Below are 14327 nucleotides of genomic sequence, written 5' to 3'. Positions count from 1 at the left end.
TACTGATATTTAATAAAAAGACACATGGAAGCTTTTATCAGCTAATATCCAATCATCTCCAAATACTGTAGCTATAGTTAGGCTGGCCATATCATCCCTTTAATTCAGGACACATGTGAATTACACAGGTTCTGAGGACGTGATTCAAAGGTGGACACTATATATTAGAGATGAGCGGTTCGGATTCTGTGGAAACTGAACCGCTATGAACATAGGGGATCCGAGTCCACCCGAATGCTGTTCGGGTGTTCCCCGCCTGACTCGGATCCCCGTTCGGGGCCGAACGGCGGCCTCCTGATGTAGGATTCTCACAGAGAGGAGCGGGCGGCTGCGGTCACAAGCAGGAGCGGGGATTCAGGTAAGTTTGGGGTTTTTTCTGTGTAAGGCGGCGCTACTGGGGACATACTACAAGGGGCACAACTACTGGGGGCTCTTGCAATGGTGGCATAACTAATGAGGGCACAACTACTGGGGGCACTTGTAATGGGGCATACAAGGGGCACAACTACTGGGGCACTTGTAATGGGGGCATACTACAATGGGCATAACTAATGGGGGCACAACTACTGGGGGCACTTGTAATGGGGGCATACTACAAGGGGCACTTGTAATAGGGGCATACTACAAGGGGTACAACTACTGGGGGCACTTCTAATGGGGGCATACTACAAGAGGCATACTACAAGGGGCACAACTACTGGGAGCACTTCTAATGGGGGCATACTACAAGGGGAACTTGTAATGGGGGCATACTACTGGGGACACTACTTGTGGAGGCATACTACTGGGGGCACTACTACTGGGGGCACAACTACTGGGGGCATACTACTATGGGCACAACTACTGGGGGCACTTCTAATGGGGGCATACTACAAGGGGCACAACTACTGGGGGCACTTCTAATGGAGGTATACTAATAGGGCAATACTACTAGGGGCATACTACTGGGGGCACTACTAATGGGGGCATACTACTAGGGACATACTACTGGGTGCATACAACTAGGGGCACTACTAATGGGGGCATACTACTGAGGGGCACTGCATAGGGGGCAGTACTACTGAGGGCATTGTGTAAGGGACACCACTGCTGGGGGCATTGTGTAAAGGACACTATTGCTGTGGGCATTGTATAAGGGGCATTACTACTGTAAGCTTTGTGTATAAGGGTCACTAATGTGGACATTTTGTAAAAGGGGCACTACTGTGGGCATTGTGTAAAAGGGGCACTAGTGTTGGCATTGTGTAAAAGGGGCACTACTGTGTGTCGTAACATAAATAAGAGACACTACTTTATGGTGTAATGTGAATCAGGGGCACTATGGGCCTGATTCAGAGCCGCTCGTTAGCGGCAGTACGCTCGTTCACTGAACGAGCGAGAAAATGTTAATTCCTGCGCTCTCTCGAAAGTTCACTCGTATCTAATCTTCCGCCTCAAAGTCTCCCAACCCCTCCTCTAGCTAACGAGCGAGCAAAATTGCGACCGGCCATCTCCCAATTTGGCTTCAGGGGACGCTCGCACAAGTCCAAACCGGTAGTGGGCCTGTCAGATTTCGATTACCTGCTCGTTCATTCTGCATACATACTTTAATCGTATCATGCCAATCAATATATTAATTAGCTTAATTGCTCTTCACATGTTTGCCATCCTTTTTTTTTCAATAAACTTTATTGTTGTCCGTGTGTCTCATTTTACCCGCAGAATACGTACGGATTCACCAATGGTTTACTTTATCAAAAAAACATGTTGTAACCAATTATCCTATTGTTTTCCTGTGTTTAGGATATTCCTATTTTCAGATTTAAATTTCTTTATTTAAATTAGCTTACACATGTCACTGCATGAAGCCTATCATAACTCACATTAGATTTTGGAGCCTGTAGGACACATGACTCATACAATAACCAATACAATGGTTCCTGTTAATTTACAAAGTACATTAGCCAATCAAAAGTTTTCTCTGGCCTTTATTAAAACTGTTTGTTGTAAAAAAAATCATAGCCATCATGAGAGCCTCCGCATTTACAACACGGGAGCTGTTGGTCCTCACAGAGGTCATGGACCGGAGGATCACCAGCCAGCCTCCCCCCATCACCAACCGGGCCAAGCGATCGGCCTATGCGGAGGTTCGCCACCACCTGCGCTCCTTCGGCTCACGCCGTAATATAGGCCAATTAGAGCGCAGGTGGTCTGATCTGCGGTGCCGCACCCCCCGCTTGCTTGCATGTTTTCGGCAGCGGATTGCTGCAAGTAAGTTTTTTTTTTAGTTTGTCGGATTTGTTTTCTGCCCTATCTGCGTGTGCTTGTTTCCAGTATAGCCCTGTTTGTTTTTTGCGGCCTTATCTGCGTGTGCATGTTTGTTTTCAGTATCGCCCTGTTTGTTTGTTGCGGCCCTATCTGCGTGTGCATGTTTGTTTTCAGTCTAGCCCTGTTTTTTTTTTTTACATGTCTGTGTGTGCATGTTTGTTTTCAGTCTAGCCCTGTTTTTTTTTTTACACATGTCTGTGTGTTATAGGTAAAGATTACAGCGCTCTAAATCTTTCAGTCGGAATTTCTCCAGCCGCTTCACCTCAAGAGATATCCCAATCCTTTCCAATAACACAAATCATATACAATTGTGGTGCGCTTAGAGATCTTCCTAATGAATCTTGTGTATCCTACTGTATTACGGTGAAAAGAAGTGTATACTTAAGTTTTTCCAAAAAAGTCAATCTGTAGGAGGGGTGTTCTTAATAGGAATTAAATATAAGTCTAATTTTATCTTATCCCTAAACGGGAAAGTGTCACTGTTTATATCCCAGAGTTCAGAACTGCTCTAGGGGGAACAGTAAATATATAGAGTTTGTGGATAGTTCCAGAAAGGAATGTGTAACTCGTGATGTCTGTAGGAAGGGTGTTCTGATGTCAGTGCTACGCCTCTTCTTCCTCCTCTCCACCTCAAATATAATACATACGCACAGTATCAGGAACTTTGAAACACGATATTGCAGGATAGGTAAGTTATGGTGAGTACTTACCAAATGAGTAATCGATTCCTGCTGGTATCCAAAGTCCCAGTGCTTGCAGTGATGGTGGTGCTGGATGGTATTGAGGTGATGCTGTATGGCTGTGCACTTTATAAGACTCAGTACTCTGGTCTCATACAACACTTGTTTATTAATGCAATTAATAGCCAGTTACAACTGGTGTTAAAATAACAGTGTCCACTGCTGCCTTGCACAGTATACCTATGCATGAGTCTCTATACTGAAAAAGGGGGCGTGGCCCAACGCGTTTCATCCGAATCTCTGACTTTTTCAAGGTGCCTGCCCTTCTATAATGCCTCTCTTATATACCCTCTCTGTTGTAGCAGTCTCTGCCATTGTGATCGGCGTTACCCGCACTTCCGGGTTCGTGGGCGCGTCATCTCCCTTGCGCTATGTCCTATCACATGCACTAGAGTGTGCATTCATGTCTCTTAATCTGTGGTGCGCACGCATCATCCGGTGGCCATTTTGTTAGGGATTTTTAGTATTAAATGACAAGCGGCGGCCATTTTCTTGATTATTCTGCATAATCTCCCAATGTAGATGTGTTGGAAATATGTCCCTCAGTGGTGAGCGGCCATTTTCTAGGTTATATATTCTCATAGATGGCACTCACCATCTCATACTGATATTACTTGACCTACCTAACGGTAACATGTTTTCTCATATTGATTAAATGTTAATTGAAGCTGAATCAAGTTAAATCATCCTCATTTCTCTACAGGGTATCTGACTTATAATCAAAGACTCGGGTCATCACACTTCTCCCTACAGTGTTGATCCTAGTGATAGATGTCAGAACAGCAATCATGTATTTTATAAATGTTAATACACATTTGATTTAACCCCATCATGTAAAACCTCTTCATTCTCTGTATGTTCCATGCATGGTCAGTAAATTATTAAGAAAAATTTCATATGCATATACATATATATATATATCCACATATACATATCTATATACATGTATATACACATATATACACCTACACATGTACGAATCTGATGTTATCAAAAATCAGGTATTTAATATTTTACTACAGGACTGTTCCTATGGGATCATGGATCTATATTTAGACCTTCTGGAATCAACGTGTGTTGATTCCAAACTGGGAATCCTAGACAAACATGAATTTGAGTTCATCAGTATACAACAACCGGTCATTCTGGTCTTCTATTACTTGCCAAAAATTCATAAGAACAGTAGCAACCCCCCAGGCAGACCCATCACTTCAGGGATAAATTCATTAACGTCATCACTTTCACAGTACATCGACCATTTTTTACAGAAGTATGTGAAGGAACAAAAATCATACATTAGGGACACAACTCAAATTCTCAACATTTTACAAGAGGTAGAATGGAAAAATGAATACTGGTTAGCTACCAGTGACATTACATCACTGTATACGGTGATTGACCACAAACAGGGTCTAGCAAGTGTTAGATATTTTTTGGAACAAGACAAAGATCTCGAAAAGGAACAGACTGACTTTATTTTACGAGGGATTGATTTCATACTCACGCATAATTATATGTGGTATGAAGATGATTTTTTCCTACAGTGCAGAGGCACTGCAATGGGGACCAAGTTTGCACCGAGTTACGCAAACCTATTTATGAGTCTTTGGGAGATTAGGAACATCTGGAGTAGGCGCGAGCTCGGTGCAAACTTGGTCCTATGGAGGCGTTTTCATATGGCAAGGGGATGAGGATTCCTTGAATAAATTTCTACAGGATATCAATGTTAATGATCACAATTTAATTTTCACTACTAATTATGACAAAGAGAGGGTAGAATTCCTTGACTTGGAAATATTCATTAAAAATTCAGGGATTCAAACTAGGACGTACTACAAGAAAGTGGATGTGAATAGCTATATTCTTGCAGAGAGTAATCACCACCCAAGCTGGATTCGGGGTATCCCACAGGGTCAGTTCACACGTATTCGTAGAAACTGTAATAATATTAAGGACTATGAGGTACAAGGACAAAACTTGATGAATCAATTTAAGGAAAAACATTATGATGAAGTACAAGTGAAAGAAGCATACGAGAAGGTTAGGGAGAAACCAAGAGACCAATTACTGACTTATAACGATAGGAACAAGGGGCAGAAATACACAGATGGTAACAAAATATACTTTATTACAAACTATACACGATCAGCTCCCAAAGTTAAAAAGATTCTACAAAAACACTGGTCCATTTTAAGTCTGGACAACAAACTAACAACAATTCTACCAGACAAGCCTGATGTAGTATATAGGAAGGCACCAGACCTGAAAAAGAAATTGGTTAGAAATCATTTGAAGAATGATAAGACTAATAAACAGACAACATTAGATGGGAAGAACATGAGGCTAGGCTTTTATCACTGTGGCAGATGCCAACCATGCAAACATCAAGGCTATCGCAGCACCACCCCCACAGAGAGTTTTATTAGCAGTCAGACCAATCAGGAGTACAAAATACGACACACATTAGGATGTGACAGTAGGAATGTGATATACTTGCTGGAATGTCCATGTCATTTGCAGTATGTAGGGCGCACCGTCAGGAACTTGAAGACTAGGATAGGAGAACATATCCGCAATATCAAGATTGGTTTCGAACAACACAGTGTGTCAGAGCATTTTAAAAGTAAACGTAAACACCAAAGTAACCCCAAGGGATTGAAATTCATGGCTATAGATCGGGTCATTCCCAATTGGAGAGGAGGAGATCACAGTTGTAAGATAGATAAAACTGAAAGCAGGTGGATATTCAATCTACACACGTTGATTCCAGAAGGTCTAAATATAGATCCATGATCCCATAGGAACAGTCCTGTAGTAAAATATTAAATACCTGATTTTTGATAACATCAGATTCGTACATGTATAGGTGTATATATGTGTATATACATGTATATAGATATGTATATGTGGATATATATATATATGTATATGCATATGAAATTTTTCTTAATAATTTACTGACCATGCAGGGAACATACAAAGAATGAAGAGGTTTTACATGATGGGGTTAAATCAATGTGTATTAACATTTATAAAATACATGATTGCTGTTCTGACATCTATCACTAGGGTCAACGCTGTAGGGAGAAGTGTGATGACCCGAGTCTTTGATTATAAGTCAGATCCCCTGTAGAGAAATGAGGATGATTTAACTTGATTCAGCTTCAATTAACATTTAATCAATATGAGAAAACATGTTACCATTAGGTAGGTCAAGTAATATCAGTATGAGATGGTGAGTGCCATCTATGAGAATATATAACCTAGAAAATGGCCGCTCACCACTGAGGGACATATTTCCAACACATCTACATTGGGAGATTATGCAGAATAATCAAGAAAATGGCCGCCGCTTGTCATTTAATACTAAAAATCCCTAACAAAATGGCCGCCGGACGACGCGTGCGCACCACAGATTAAGAGACATGAATGCACACTCTAGTGCATGTGATAGGACATAGCGCAAGGGAGATGACGCGCCCATGAACCCGGAAGTGCGGGTAACGCCGATCACAATGGCAGAGACTGCTACAACAGAGAGGGTATATAAGAGAGGCATTATAGAAGGGCAGGCACCTTGAAAAAGTCTGAGATTCAGATGAAACGCATTGGGCCACGCCCCCTTTTTCAGTATAGAGACTCATGCATAGGTATACTGTGCAAGGCAGCAGTGGACACTGTTATTTTAACACCAGTTGTAACTGGCTATTAATTGCATTAATAAACAAGTGTTGTATGAGACCAGAGTACTGAGTCTTATATAGTGCACAGCCATACAGCATCACCTCAATACCATCCAGCACCACCATCACTGCAAGCACTGGGACTTTGGATACCAGCAGGAATCGATTACTCATTTGGTAAGTACTCACCATAACTTACCTATCCTGCAATATCGTGTTTCAAAGTTCCTGATACTGTGCGTATGTATTATATTTGAGGTGGAGAGGAGGAAGAAGAGGCGTAGCACTGACATCAGAACACCCTTCCTACAGACATCACGAGTTACACATTCCTTTCTGGAACTATCCACAAACTCTATATATTTACTGCTCCCCCTAGAGCAGTTCTGAACTCTGGGATATAAACAGTGACACTTTCCCGTTTAGGGATAAGATAAAATTAGACTTATATTTAATTCCTATTAAGAACACCCCTCCTACAGATTGACTTTTTTGGAAAAACTTAAGTATACACTTCTTTTCACCGTAATACAGTAGGATACACAAGATTCATTAGGAAGATCTCTAAGCGCACCACAATTGTATATGACATGTCTGTGTGTGCATGTTTTCCTTTTTTAGAATGTTTGCTATTTTTTTGGTGTTGTAAATTTGGCTTCCACACCCCCCCTTCCCTAAAAAAATGAAAACATTTTTCCTTAATCATTTAGGGGCTGAACGTAGAATCCGGACTCGCCGCAGAGTTCGTCGCCGGGCTCGGCACCTGCCGACGATGACCAGTCCGAGCCCATCTCCCCAACCTTCCCCCGATTCCCCCTCCACCCCTGCCCGGCCAATAGCTGAGGCCCCTCCCTCTCCCAATTTGCCCCACCCCCAAAATTCACCCTCCCCTCAACCCCCCCTCTCTTTTCTTCACCCTCCCCTCCACCACCCCCTCGATTTTCCGGCCCATCCACAATTTCCACCCTCTCCCCTCCCTCAACCCACCAGCACTGGCCCACCTCCGAGGAGGAGGAGGAGGATGGAGGTCCTCCAAGACCATCCAGCCCAATGACCGGTATGTTTACCTTTCTTTTGTTGTAAAAATTAATTTTGAATTGGATATACAATGTCTTGGATATTTTCCACTGATACATATCACACATGTGAAAACACTCATTCTTGGGGTTTTGTGCTTTACCCTAACAAGGCTACTGTGTCCTTTTTGGGTCGCCTTTTTGTGTGTTAATTTATAATTTAGTATTGATACCATCTTAGCATTTGCCAGGACTTGTTTTTTTAACACCAAACTGGATCTTGTTTGCAACTAGATTTATTTGTTTTGTTTGTTTATTCAACTTATAATGTAAGGTGTCATTTCATTAAGGATCCCTTTTTTTTTTATACCAACAGCGGACCAGAGGCGGATGCATGGTATGCAGGAGGGCTTGGCCGCCTTGCGTGGCCACGTCATTTCCATGCTCGTGGTCCTCGACCACATGGCGGCGCTCCTTCGGAGCTGATTTTTTGTTTGTTTGTAATTTAGTTATGTTTTTTTGTCAAAATAAAATAGCGTTGTATGTTAACGAGTCTCATTTCTTGACTGAAAATATTACATTGTTTAACCTTCCATAAGTCCACTATTTGGTCATGTTCTTTAAAGTAAGGTAAATTAGATTGTACAAAGCGCTAGAAAGTATGTAAGCTGCCACATTAAACACCTCACCATACCAATAGGTTCGTGGCTAAACCAACAGTTTGTTGTTTTTCTTGTGGTGGGTAATGTAAATAGAAACTGAAACCTGCTTAGTCCTCTTTTTTAACAAACTACTGATTCACCCTAATACCTTTGTTGTTTTTTCTAAGCCACAAAGCATGTTCAAAGACTTAACAATTTCACACATTACAGGATTCGGCATTATGAAAGGTGGCATTTTTGGAGACAGGTTACACGTGCTTGTAATGTGTAAATAAACAGTCTTTTTAACGGAAAAGAAAACTTTAATACACAGCAAACACAAACAGAAAGTGAATTGTGACAAGCAATTCACACAGTGAAAAGACACTACAAAAAACAACCTACACCAAACGCAAAAAAAACAAACAACACTCAAGAACTGTTGCAATAAGTAGCAGGCCAACATGAATCCACAAATGAGGCGATTAAATAATTTTTTAACAAGTTAGTTCCAATGTGGCCGCATGTAGCCAATTTAGTGGATCAGGTAGTAGGCACCGTTTTTACATGGTTTGAAAAGGAAGACAAGAATAAAAAATGAAAAACAAGATTAAAAAGGCACATTACAATCGTACATGTAGACATTGGGTGAATTAAGTAAATGTTTGTCAATAATTACCTGAAAAATCGGGCCACTACATCATCGCATATGGCCCCCCCACTTACTGACCTCCGAACATCCTCGGGGGGGCCATCCTCAGGTAAGGCATCCTCTGGCTCCATTGGGACACCACTCCTTATGGCGATGTTGTGAAAGATCCCACACAGGACCACAATTTTCGAAACCATAGCCGGCAAATACATGAGTTCGCCACCAGAGCAGTGGAGGCATCTGAATCGGCCTTTTAAAAGACCAATACAGTGCTCCACCACCTGCCTGGTGGCTGTAAGTGCGGAATTATACTCACTTTGTGGCCCTGGTGTGGGAGCCAAATAAGGAGTGAGCAGCCAGGGCGTGCAAGGGTAGCCACTGTCTCCTGTGAAAAAACAAAACAAACAATCAGGATCACTGTGTATCAAGCTTTGCATTGGTTACAACTAAAGGTCTCCACTTACCCAGAAGCCATGCATCACCAGCTTATAGGTTGTTTAATTTATGCCAAATCCCTGATTGCCGGATGACGAATGAATCATGTGCACTCCCGGGTAATTTTGAATTCAGGGACAGGATCTGGAGGGAGGCATCACATACCACCATTACATTAAGGGAGTGATAGTGCTTTCGGTTCCTAAAAATTGCCTCCAGCCGTTCTGGAGGCTGAAGTGGTATGTGAGTACCATCCACAACCCCTATGATGTGTGGGGAGCCAGCTATTTGGAAAAAATTGGCCTTCGCCACACTAAGGGAACCCATATCCAATGGCATGTTAATAAAATGATGGAGGTGCTTGAAAAGGGCCTCCATCACCGCCCTCAGGATCCTTGAAAATGAGGATTGTGAGATTCCGGCCACTATTCCCACCATGGTTTGAAAGGATCCTGAGGCACAGAAATGTAACACCGCCATTAATTGCGTAAGTGGTGGTATTGCTGTAGGACTGTCAATTTGCCGCTCAAGATCACTCTCTATTAATGAGAGAATGTCTATGATGATTTTTGGAGGAAGACGGTATCGTCGTAAAACCTCATCATTGGGCATTCCAAAAAGGGTGACACGTGTTCTAAATATCTTTGACCTTGCACGCCTACGATGCCTACGCCTGGGACGAGATTGAGGTTGGTCGGGTTCTGGAAGCATGGCCAAAACAATACGACCAACATCAACCTGAAATGGGAAGCCAGGTAGTTATTTTTTTTTTTAAATGTAAAGCCAAAAATATACCTATCTTAGGTTAAAAATCCAAAGATGCTTACATGCCGGGGAATTGTCATGAGTGCAACAACCTACATTTCCAAAATTGAAATTCCGGTTAGTTTTTTTGTGGGCCATATTTGATTCTTTACCAAAAATAAAAATGCGTTAAAAGATAGGGGGGAGCACACATTATTTAGAAAATGAACCCTACATTGAGAGGCCAAAAAAGAATGGGCAAATTTATACCCAAACAAACATTATTACACTAAATAGTTTGCATTTTGCGAAGGAGAATAAGGAAACATTAGTGCGCTAAATAGTTCGCATTTTGCGAAGGAGAATAAGGAAACATTAGTGCGCTAAATAGTTCGCATTTTGCGAAGGAGAATAAGGAAACATTAGTGCGCTAAATAGTTCCCATTTTGACATTGAAAAACCAAGGAAAAATATTTGCCAATAACTGACGCTATATTTAGTGTTAATACATGATAGCAAAAAATATAAATAAGATATTAATGTTCCAAATATATGCGAAGACCCACACATCAAATTCTTCAAATAATGTTAAATACAAACTTACCAAAAGTCGAACAATAAGTCACAGTCCAAAAACTTCTCTGGGGCAAAGCCAAAATAACTGAAAAAATATTAAAAACATATAAAAATGAAGAAATTCGGTTTGTAGTTCCCTTATTTTTTAAAGGACATGAAAAAAATACTTACTCCAAAAAAAAGCAACAAACAAAATATCCGCTAGAAAAAAAAACGAACGCAAAATAGCCAAAAAAAATAAAGCACCAACTCCACCTCCAAAAAAACGCCTCACAACCACTAATCCCGCCAACAATCCACTACTACACACGATACCTCCAACAATCAACACCCGCCACCTCGACTCGAGTCGCCCATGTCCATAAATGGTCTTTTTTTTCCCGCTCAAATTAAGGACGGATCATAGGAGCGCACAATTAATGATGTGTACCCAAAATAAGGACGCATGTATAAATACGTCACGGAAAAACCAAAACGGTCTGGTGTAGTTCAAGTTGTTTTGATCAAAATGGCTACAGACCAGCAAAACGATGGCAAGAGGCGCCCGGTAAGTACTTCTCTCTTTCTGATTAAAGGATTAATTAGACCCCGAATTTAGAGACAGTTGGACATGTAAATGATAATCATTTTTTGTATAAAAGGTATGGAGGATGCCATGGAAGAGGCTGCTAGGCCAAGTATGCCAACCAAAGAAACAAAAAAAAAAAAAGGCAGCCACAATTCACAAGAAAGGAGATGGAGGTTTTGGTTCAAATGTGTGTTGACACCCTGCCACAGGCAGATTGGAATATGGGTTCAAGCCAGAAGTGGAAAATGTGGGAGGAGATAGCCAGTGCTGTCAATAGGGTGGGTGAGTTTGAACGTCTAGCCCGGGATGTCAGACGCCGGTACGTAAAAACTAAATTTTTAATATAAGTGGTTACAGGCCCAAATACTGCAGGAATAATGCTTTTTTTTTACCCACAGATGGACCGATTATAAATATCGGCTGAAACAAAAACTGGCAGAGGGGGCTAGGCATGCAAGGGGGGCAGGTGGGGGTCCCACCCCTGTGTCATTGGAGCTGAATGACTTGGAAGAGCTGGCACAGGGGTGTGTGCAGTATGAGGAGGTGTTTGGCGTGTCCAACATGGATACGGACATGCCAGACTTTGCGGCTCCTCATGTTGTCCCAGGTAAATGTTGTTATGTTACCAACTCTGAAATGTGTTTGTGACAATATGTAGATTGTAATGTTCCTCTTTTCTCATTTTTCTCACAGAGACACAGGCGGATGAGTCTGCTCCAGAGGGGAGCCTTGGCCGCAGAATTTCTGCTGGCTCTGCAGGGGAGGAAGCAGTAGATCCGGCTGGGGACCCTGCAGAAGCCAGTCCAGGGCAATCCCCCTCGCAGGCAGTGGCCCTCCTCACGGATCTCAATTTTAAATCGGATCACCACTCGGAGATTCTGCTGAGGATGGACGCCAGTCTGCTACGGGTGGCGAAGGCCATGGAGCAAAATGCTGCGGCCAACGTGACCATTGGTCAGGCCCTGGCGGAAAATAGCAGGGCCAACATCCGAATTGCCAATGCCCTGGAGCAGCTCGTTCGCCAGCACATGGTGGAGCTGGCCTCCCTTCCTGCCGGAACATCAGGATCCTCCACCTCTGGCACAACAACAGCCATCCCTCCAAATGTGCCTAGCCCTCTGCCTAGTCCAGAGGCCACAACATCTGCCTCTGGAGAGGCCAGCCAAAGGACATCCCGGACCCGGTCAGGCTCCCACCCTACCCCAGCCAAACGGGGCAAAAAGCGATGACAGCACTGGCTAATTTTCCCACAATCCTTCTGTGCTTGACCCATATTCCTTAAGGTCCAAAACTTCCCTCTCCTTTCTTGTGAATTGTTTTTAATGTGTGTTATTTTATTTTGGCCAAATGCCACTCTCTTTTTTTATTTCATTATGTCATTTTTTGTGACGTTATCCAGACCTGCAAAATGGCAAATGGCCTGAAAAAAACAAAAAATGTGTGTAAAAAAATAAAAACATTCTAAATCTTCACCATTGTATTGTGACATTATTCCCAAAATTGTTTTTAGGTAATCCCGGCCCCCCCCCCCAAAAAAAACAAAAAAACGAAAGGGTTAAAAACCATTTCGGAGTTTAAAGGAACACTTTTCCATTTAAAAATGACTGTGAAATTTCCGGGAACATTAAAAATGGAGAAAAAACACAAACAGGATGACAATATTGTTGCAATAACATAAACCCAAAATCAAAAATAAATTTTGTCCCAAAAAATGGTACGCTAATAGCTGCTAATTTCTGGATTAGACAATCAGAGTATTTCACCTGCGTACGGTTTTGTGCTTCCAAAAAAAAACTAGTTGCTAAACACATTACAAGCAAGTTTGGTAATCAAAGTTGATTGCTTTTCTGGGTAAAAATGAAACATCGATGAAACATCGAGGAGGCACGGGGAGGGGGACGAGCCCATCGACATTGTGGTAGAGTATACCAGACCCCAAGCTGTGCGAGCAGTTTGAACGGAAAGTGGATCAGACAGTGACGTATGACTCGTTCCGATCACATTTGCCGTTCGCATGAGATAATTTAGGGATGCCCACAAAATGCCTCGACACGCCTGCGTTTTCCCATCTCCACCCCCGTCACCGCCCAAAAACGGCCTGTTCTGTCAATCACATTTGACATGTCACTTCCTGTTCGCTATTTGACGAACGACTTAAAAAAAGATCGCAATCAGCCGTACGCACATGCACTGTGTAACACCGGCGCATGCGTGGTTGCACAACATCGGAACGCTACGAGCGTACTGCTGCTAACGAGCGGCTCTGAATGAGGGCCTATGTGCGGTGTAATGTGAATAAGATTGTGCACTGTGACTCCTTGGGCCTAGCCACCTGTGTATACAAGTACTGTGACTCTGCTGGCCGTACCACACTGGGTGGGTGCACTACCTTTCATTTCTGCCACTGCTGTGTGGCAATGTTTCATAGATGTGCTTTAAATGGTGATGTCTGTGTCGCTGCACCGCTGCTCTGTCGCTTGGTAACCAGTCAGCTCAGTGCAAACTTTGGCCAATAATGGTGAAAACTATCATTTAAACTGTGAGGTGGTCTAAATTGACTGTAAATTACTGGAAATTAAGGTTATTGAGGTTAATAATACTCTATGAAGAAAAAAAGCCCAATATATGTGATTTTAGCTTTTTTTGTAAATTTTTGTAAAAAAAATCAAATCCAAATCCAAAGCAAGTCACCGCAGTTTGGCAATTCCAAATTCAAAGCCGGACGACGAATTAGAACCAAATCCAAATCCAGCAAAAATGGCCCGGCGCACATCCCTACTATATATGCGCGGCTGTGACTTTTTATGGATTTGCAATTGCAAAATTGTGCAAATGCCAGTTTCAGCATTCACTTTCTGTAATAGCTTGCAGTTGACTTAGTAAACCCATGAGATGCCCACCTCCTCTATCTGAGCACAGAGCAAATCCACTGGTGGTTAAGAATACTCCACCACCATCGACCCCG

This window comes from Taudactylus pleione, unplaced genomic scaffold, assembly GCF_031769625.1.
Source record: "Taudactylus pleione unplaced genomic scaffold, aTauple2 ptg000053l, whole genome shotgun sequence".
Lineage (NCBI taxonomy): Eukaryota > Metazoa > Chordata > Amphibia > Anura > Myobatrachidae > Taudactylus > Taudactylus pleione.
Note: the sequence above shows the minus strand (reverse complement) of the source record.